Source organism: Pelophylax lessonae, assembly GCF_965119305.1.
Source record: "Pelophylax lessonae genome assembly, chromosome: 9".
NCBI lineage: Eukaryota > Metazoa > Chordata > Amphibia > Anura > Ranidae > Pelophylax > Pelophylax lessonae.
The window spans coordinates 273,485,238-273,494,288 of record NC_138776.1 but is presented as its reverse complement, the minus strand read 5'-3'; the positions used below and the strand labels follow the sequence as shown (position 1 = coordinate 273,494,288).

The 9,051-nt window shown below is 45.6% G+C and overlaps 1 pseudogene across 1 annotated transcript; it reads left to right on the top strand.

Moving 5' to 3' along the window:
- The first annotated feature begins 630 nt into the window (after positions 1–630).
- Positions 631–1,741, top strand: LOC309564477 (E3 SUMO-protein ligase ZBED1-like; annotated as a pseudogene). The gene is made up of 2 exons: positions 631–1,077; positions 1,286–1,741. The product of its transcript is annotated as an E3 SUMO-protein ligase ZBED1-like (transcript).
- The last annotated feature ends 7,310 nt before the right edge of the window (positions 1,742–9,051 follow it).

Genomic DNA, 9,051 nt, shown 5'->3' with positions numbered 1-9,051 from the left:
GTGGACAACGCCGGGTTTCGCTACCTTTTGAAGACGCTAGAGCCACGTTATAAGATCCCATCACGCAGTCACTTTACAGAAAACGTTATACCTGCACTCTACCACGACACCAAAGCTCAGGTACTTGCATCAATGAACCAAGCCAGTCGAGTCACAATAATGTATGATTCATGGACTTCAGTCACAACGGAGTCCTATGTTACAATAACAGCACATTACGTTACTAAGGACTGGCAGGTCTTGTCACATGTGTTGCAAACAAGAGCCATTTATGAGTCTCACACAGGTGCTCATCTGGCAGAGCTACTGTCTCATGTCGTGGAAGAATGGCAGCTGTCTGATAAATCTGTAGTGCTTGTGACCGACAACGCGGCAAACATGATAGTTGCAGCTCAAGTTGGTAAATTTCCTCATGTTAAATGTTTTGCCCATACACTCAATATTGCATGTCAGCGGGCACTGAAAGGGGCCACGCTCTCCAGGCTTCTCGCCAGAGTGCGACGAATATCCACATTCTTCCATCGCAGCACTAGAGCAAGCCACGGTCTAAAAGAGAAACAGAAATGTCTGGGCCTGAAGAATCATAAGCTAATAACTGATGTGCCAGCAAGATGGAACAGCGCATATGACATGGTCGAGAGGTTCTTAGAACAACAACCTGCAGTTTGTGCCACCTTGCTGTCTCCAGAAGTCAGAAAAGGAGAGTCTGATCTCTGCACTCTCAATGAAACAGATGTGTCAAATGCAGAGGATGCTGTGACTGCATTAAAGCCAATGAAGGATGCAACCTTGCTGATGTCAGAAGAGTGCAACCCAACAGTGTCTCTCATTGCCCCTCTAAATGCACAACTGCTTCAGAGCATGACAGACACCATGGGAGACACACCCATGACCCATGAGATCAAGAATGCCATCAAAACAGATCTCCTGAAGAGGTACAGCAGTGAGGCAGAGAAGAAGATCCTTCATACAGCCTCTGCACTGGATCCTAGCTTTAAAGGACTGCCTTTTATTCTCACAGAGGAGGAGAGATCGGAGATATACAGAGGAGTGACTGAGGAGGCTGCATCTTTGGAGGTAATTAGAATTTCATCATGTTTCCTCCCAGACAGCTAGAAGCTCAGCTACATTGTGTTGTGTAATAACAACCTGATTCACTGATGCAGTGAGGGAAATGGAACTGTATGGTATGGATTACCGTGCAGTTTCCCACACCTCATCAATGAATCACACTCTTAGTCAGTTCAGCTCTTCTTATACTATTATCTTTTGTTCAAACACACAGATTACATCTAATAGAAGGACAAATGTGGATGAAGTGCCTAGGGAAAAAGCAACTGTGGAAGAAGAAACACCCATTGAGGACAGCCATTCTCCTCCCAAAAAAAAGACCACAACATTGCTGCTCATGACTTTGCTGGGGCAGTCTTTCACTGATGGTGCAATAGAACCTAAGACCCCCTATGCCAAAGCAGAAGACGAAATTGAAAAATATTGTAAAGCCCCACCTCTGCCTCTCACTGAGAACCCTTTGAAATGGTGACGTGAGCATGAGGTCATATTTCCCCTCCTCTCTCAGCTGTCAAAGCAATACTTGTGTATCCCAGGTACAAGTGTATCTGCAGAGCGGGTTTTCTCTACTGTAGGAGATGTTATAACAGCGAAAAGAAGCAGTCTGAAACCTGAGCATGTGGATCAGCTAGTGTTCTTACAGAAAAACCTACATTTTCCCAAATGCTAAGCACTGAATTAATTACTAATTCATGTTTTTAATGAAATAGTAATTACTAATTCAGTCTGCCGCCAGTCACCAGTCAGTCACACCACCAGTCTTGTTTTATAGCTTTATAGCACTGATAGTTTGTTTTTGAAGATTGTCCTGTCCAATGTGTCCATTTCCAATCCATAATCCGTTCCGTTGCTTCACACTAAAAGTGTCTAGGCAAGTACTAGGGGTTCATTTAACCCTCAACCAAATAAATAATATTAAAGTGTATTTTCTTCTAGACAACTGACTGACACCAAGCCAGCCACGGTGCAGCATTATAGGAAGGAAAATCATTGAGAGAAATAACTTGTACATTTGAAGCATAACCTTGAGTAAATCTTATCTTATTGGATCACAAATAAATACACCAATTGTGGATTCTTGTGTAATATACTATATTTGTGAGTTTGTGAATGTGACCCCCATAGGATTTCCTCAAGGTTAAGCTTCAGTTGACAATTTATTCTCTCAAGGATTTTCCTTCCTCTAATGGTGGCTTGTTGGCTAGCTTGGCTTCAGTTACAGATGTAATCGACGTGGTAGAGTGCTGCTCAGTGCAGTGCAGGTAAAGTTTTCTTTCTGTAACGAGACTGGCTGACTGTCGTGACAACTCAAGAGCTTATAACACAGTGTGTGTGTGTGTGTTGAGTTGATGCTGAGGCTGCGTATAAGCTTTTGAGTTGTCACGAGTCACGACACACACACACTGTGTTTAGTTGACTGGCAATGGCAGGGGCAAACACAATCGCAGTGAACCTGGAACATTTTATATTTTTTACAGCTTTTCTGGCACTGGAGAGATGGAGAATGGCTTGTTTTCAAAAATGGTCCATTCACATAAGTGAATTGATAATTATTTAAGCTTAAGCTTATATTTGTATAACTCCCCTCTAGCAGCCATCAACTCACTTCACTTGAGTTGACTGGCAGTTGCAGGGGGAAAGAAACATCACGGTGAACATGGAAGTTATGCAGCAGTGCACTATTGTCAGGTTCACCTTTGATATTTGCTACTAGTCAGGAAGTGCTCTGTTTTGTAGAGGACAGGTTATGGCACACACCTGGAATTTATTGCAACGCATGTCTGTCTGCTGGTCTGTTGTACTCTGTAGCAATAGCAAGTGTAGGGGGTTCCCTCAACCAAACAAATACTAAAGGTAAAAGTGTATCTAGACAACTGAAGGCAAGCCAGTCAGCCACGGTACAGGAAAGGACATCCTTGAAAGATTAAATCAATCATACATTGAAGCGTAAAACCTTGATTAAATCTTTACTGGATCACAAATACACACAAACCTGACCTAACCTATATGCCTTGAGTTGTACCAGTGTGCCAATGCCAAACCTTTCTTCAGTTCTCATGATTCTGATGCAGACAATCGTGTTGTGTGTTTTTTTGTGATCCCATGAAGATTTACTCAAGGTTTAAGGCAGCTTCAGTTGATCATTTACTCTGTCAAGGGTTTTCCTTCCTCTAATGGTGGCTTTGGCTTAGCTTCAGTTGGGTTTAATCGTGGTAGAGAGACAGAGACTGTCTGCAGGACAGGTAAAGTTTTCTGTAAAGTAAGTGACATAAAAGTGACATAAGTGAATTGATAAGCTTAAAGCTTATATTTGTAACTCCCCTCTAGCAGCCATCAACTCACTTGAGTTGACTGGCAGTTGCAGAGGGAAACAAACATCACGGTGAACATGGAAGTTATGCAGCAGTGCACTATTGCCAGGTTCACCCTTGATGTTTGCTACTAGTCAGGAAGTGCTCTGTTTTGTAGAGGACAGGTTATGGCACACCTGGAATTTATTGCAATGCATATTCACATAAAAGGATTTATATATAATGTTTTGTGGGAATTTATGATGACCATTTTCACAAGAATATTAGCTTGGCTGGCTGGCTGGCTTCTTCTATCTTGGCTTTAAAGTACAACTATAGGCAAAACTTTATCCAAAATCAAAAAAGTTTTGCTTTTAGTCGTACTTTAAATGGTGGTAGACCTGGCTTATATTAATATTTTCTTTTATGAAGCAGTAAACTGCACTACTACAGTTTTGTTTACTAATTTTACTGTTACTTCTAGTAAAATACTAGTGTTGTTGTCTGTCTCTGCTATGCTGTTTGCATTATCAGACCTTCCTATATGTTCGTGATGCATTGCGGAATCGAATCGTATCAAATCGCGACCCTAATAATCGTAATCGCATCGAATCGTGAGGTAAGTGAAGATGCGCAGCCCTATTCCTAAATGCTGTGTATATTACATATCTTTCAATGTCAGCAAGGTTTTCCTTTTGTTGTGTATTGGGAGGGAATGTGGATTGACCTGTCTCATTGTTAAGTTCTAATAACCTCCCATTGTTCTGTGTCTGGCTATTGTGTACATTGATTGCCCCCTGGGGACTTCTGTCTCATTGCACATGGCAGTCCTTCTGGTCAAGCTATCGGACCAATCCCTGCTGACTCATTTTCAAGTCCTCATTTGCATGGCTAAGGAGGACCACAGGTACTTTACAATTGACCAATAGGAAAGGGGTTGTTGAGGGCGAAATGTTCCAAATTCTGTAGATAAGTCTTATTCAATAAAGTTGTTCTAGAGTTAGTTCACCCTCAATCTAGAGTTCTGTCTCTTATTGGGGGAATCTGCTGCAAGGGATTGCTATGGTCTTCCATACTCCCTTGGAGAATCCCTGAGCTCTTGTAAGAGCTTGTGTAAGAGATTGTTCGTGCTGCACTCTCTGGGGAAAGAGAGGTTCACCCACAGGAACCTGGAGCCTTGTCGTAGGTCCAGGGTGGGCAGGAGATGCCAAGACCCTAACCAAGCTGCGGCGGTTCATGGAGTCTGAAGAGCTTACGGTGTCTGGTGGAGTGCTTGGAGCCCTCGGGAAGCACTAGGAGCATCTGTCAACAGAGGTACCCGCTCAGGGGTGCCCTGTTCCGTTACAAGGGTGACACCAAGCAAGCCAACCAGGCACCACAGAGACTGGTCCTGAAAGCCAGCCACCCATAACAGGGTGACACCAAGCCAGCCAGCCACCACAGTGTTCCTGCAAGCCAGCCACCCATAACAGGGTGACACCAAGCCATCCAACCAGCCACCACAGACTGTTCCTGAAAGCCAGCCACCAATAACAAGGTGACACCAGTCACCAAGCCAGCCAGCCAGCCACCCATAACAGGGTGACACCAAGCCAGCCAGCCACCACAGACTGTTCCTGCAAGCCAGCCTCCCATAACAGGGTGACACCAAGCCAGCCACCCACCACAGTGTTCCTGCAAGCCAGCCACCCATAACAGGGTGAGACCAATCCAGCCACCCACCACATTGTTCCTGCAAGCCAGCCATCCATAACGGGGTGACACCAAGCAAGCCAACCAGGCACCACAGAGACTGGTCCTGAAAGCCAGCCACCCATAACAGGGTGACACCAAGCCAGCCACCCACCACAGTGTTCCTGCAAGCCAGCCACCCATAACAGGGTGACATCAAGCAACCCAACCAGGCACCACAGAGACTGTTCCTGCAAGCCAGCCACCCATAACAGGGCAGGGTGACACCAATCCAGCCAGCCACCACAGTGTTCCTGCAAGCCAGCCACCCATAACAGGGTGACACCAAGCCACCCAACCAGCCACCACAGACTGTTCCTGAAAGCCAGCCACCAATAACAAGGTGACACCAGTCACCAAGCCAGCCAGCCACCCATAACAGGGTGACACCAAGCCAGCCAACCAGCCACCACACAGTCAACCATCCACCACAGACTGTTCCTGAAAGCCAGCCACCAATAACAAGGTGACACCAGTCACCAAGCCAGCCAGCCACCCATAACAGGGTGACACCAAGCTAGCCACCCACCACAGTGTTCCTGCAAGCCAGCCACCCATAACAGGGTGACATCAAGCAACCCAACCAGGCACCACAGAGACTGTTCCTGCAAGCCAGCCACCCATAACAGGGCAGGGTGACACCAATCCAGCCAGCCACCACAGTGTTCCTGCAAGCCAGCCACCCATAACAGGGTGACACCAAGCCACCCAACCAGCCACCACAGACTGTTCCTGAAAGCCAGCCACCAATAACAAGGTGACACCAGTCACCAAGCCAGCCAGCCACCCATAACAGGGTGACACCAAGCCAGCCAACCAGCCACCACACAGTCAACCATCCACCACAGACTGTTCCTGAAAGCCAGCCACCAATAACAAGGTGACACCAGTCACCAAGCCAGCCAGCCACCCATAACAGGGTGACACCAAGCTAGCCACCCACCACAGTGTTCCTGCAAGCCAGCCACCCATAACAGGGGGACACCAAGCCAGCCACCCACCCACCACAGTGTTCCTGCAAGCCAGCCACCCATAACAGGGTAACACCAATCCAGCCAGCCACCACAGTGTTCCTGCAAGCCAGCCACCCATAACAGGGTGACACCAAGCCATCCAACCAGCCACCACAGACTGTTCCTGAAAGCCAGCCACCAATATCAAGGTGACACCAGTCACCAAGCCAGCCAGTCAACCATAACAGGGCGACACCAAGCCAGCCAACCAGCCACCACACAGCCAGCCAGCCACCACAGACTGTTCCTGAAAGCCAGCCACCAATAACAAGGTGACACCAGTCACCAAGCCAGCTAGCCAGTGCCACCACAGTGTCCCTGACAGCCAGCTACCCAGAACAGGGTGACGCCAGCCACCACAGTGTTCTGGCAAGCAAGCCACCCACAACAGGGTGACACCAAGCCAGCCACACTGCCAGGCATCCGCCACCAACCCACAACAGGGTGCCAGTGCCAGCATCAGCAGCAACTTCAGCTTAAGCAAACCATTTCTTTAATCTTTTTTGTGTCTTTCAAGTTGAAACGGAGATGGATGAGGAGAGAAAGAGTAAAAGTGTGGTCTGGGACTATTTCTCGTCTCAACCATCTCCAGGAAATGCAGCAGTGTGCAACACATGTACGAACAACATAAGCATGGGATCAGTAACTGCAAAAAAACAAAAATACATCAAATCTTTGGGCCCATCTAAGAGTTCATCATATTGAATTGTATCATGCAGTACAGAAAAAACAAAATGAATATCAATGTGATTTTGATTCAATACCTTCTCCACTATCCCAGGTAACAATAACAGATATCTTTGTGAAATAAAACAGATGTCACTGTCTAGATTCAGATGGAAGATCCCAACTGCTGGACAGAGTAATCACAGAGATGATGGTGACTGATAACCAGCCATTTACAATGGTGTCTGACTCAGGATTTAAGCGGGTGATGTCCATACTTGAGCCAAGCTACACACTGATGAGTGAGAAGTATTATCAAACTGAAATGCTGGTAAAGTGACACCAAAAGGTAGTTGACAAAGTAAAGGTTATGCTGCAACCAGAGAATGCTGGCAACTCGCTCTCATTCACGACAGACTGCTGGTCACAAACACAGTCTGAGTCACTAATGATTCTTACATGCCACTTCATTGACAGCGGATGGACAAAAAAGCAATTGGTGTTGAATACAAAAGTGATGCAAAGATCCCACACTGAGTACAGTAGAGAAATGTTTCTAGGCATGCTTTAAGAATGGAGAATCGGCAAAGACCGAATGATGCTTGCACAACTTAGAGACAGTGGAGCAAACATGCGGAAAGGAATGAGGCTTGCTGATACGTCAGACCTCTGTGTCATCATGGCACACAACACCCTCCAACTTTCAAATGATGGTCTGTCAAGCCAAAAAGCTTTGATTGATATATGTTTTGAGAAGCATGAAAAGATTAAACATGTTGTGCTTGCAAGTCTTTGGATTCCTCGATACAAGAACCATGCTTTCTCTTCTGATGATGTATTGGCTAAGGCAAAACAATGGCTGACAGAAGATATGGAGGTGCAGGAGGTTCCTGCTGAAAAGAAAAGTCCAGAACACTACTTTTATGAAGAGCAGCATGCTGAAAAAACAGACAAATGTCCAAAAATACGTTAACGAACAGAAGAGAATCTGCTTCATTGTCGTCGAATTGATCAGGACATTTTCTGTGTTTTATTGGGGCCTCATGCGGAGGATTCAATTTCTTCTGAATCTGCAATGATAAGCCTGGATGATGAACTTCATCTCTATTTGAAAGAAGCCGTAATCGACAGAAGAAGTCATCCTCTTCAGTGGTGGAGAGAAAATGAGGCACGCTACAAAAGACTTGCTTCCCATGCTAGAAGATACCTCTCTCTCTCTCTCTGCTCCTCTGTCCTCCTCTCCTCCTGAGCATGCTTATGAAGTTGCAGCATTGTTTGAACAAAACAGAAGACCTTTAATAGGTGACCATGGACATGCTGAAATGTTCTGCTTTTTGCATTATAATATTGTTCTACTTAACTGGGAGTATTGAAAAGAGTAGTGTCCACTCCACTCCTCCACTCCAATCCAATCTTCAACTCCAATCCACTGTCTAGCTGTTGCTACCTTTTTTTCTAGCAGTTTTGCACTGACTGCTGTAGTTGCAGTGAGTGCCCTACTGCAGAGGTAGTCCACTGACTCCAATCCAATCCACTGTCTAGCTGTTGCCTAGCTTTTTTTCCAGCAATTTTGTACTGACTGCTGTAGTTGCAGTGAGTAACCTGCTGCAGAAGTAGTCCACTGAGTGACTCCAATCCACTGTCTAGCTGTTGCCTAGCTTTTTTCTAGCAGTTTTTCACTGACTGCTGTGGTTGCAGTGAGTGCCCTACTGCTAAGAGTACAAATCCAATGTCTAGCTGTTGCCTAGCTTTTTTTCTAGCAGTTTTGCACTGACTGCACTGCATTAGGTAGTCCAATCCACTGTCACATGTGTAGCTGTTGCCTTGCTCTTTTTCTAGCAGGTATATTAAAGTATTATCGTATATACTGTATCACTGTAGTGATAGCAGAAAATGTATAGATGTAAAACAGCACCAGTGTTTGGAAACCATTGAGAGAGGGGCAGTGCCAAAAGTTGTACATATATATGTGCATATATGTGGTTGTGAATGAAAGGAATAGTGAGGGAAGTGGAAAGTTCCCCAAGTGTGAAAAAGCAAAAGAAGTGAGAGGAAATACCGTGTGTTGAATGGTATCAAATTGTACCACCACTATGTACCAACGGAAGTAAACTATGCGCCATAGAAAGTTGGAGGACACCTGTAGTGCTTCCAAAGTTGTTGCTCACCTGATGGCCCATCTGGATAGCGTGCAAAGCTGGTTCCTGATAAGAAAAGGGTGCGGCTGGTTATTGTGAAATTTCTGGGACAGGTAATGTCATTCACATTCAGTTTCTTCG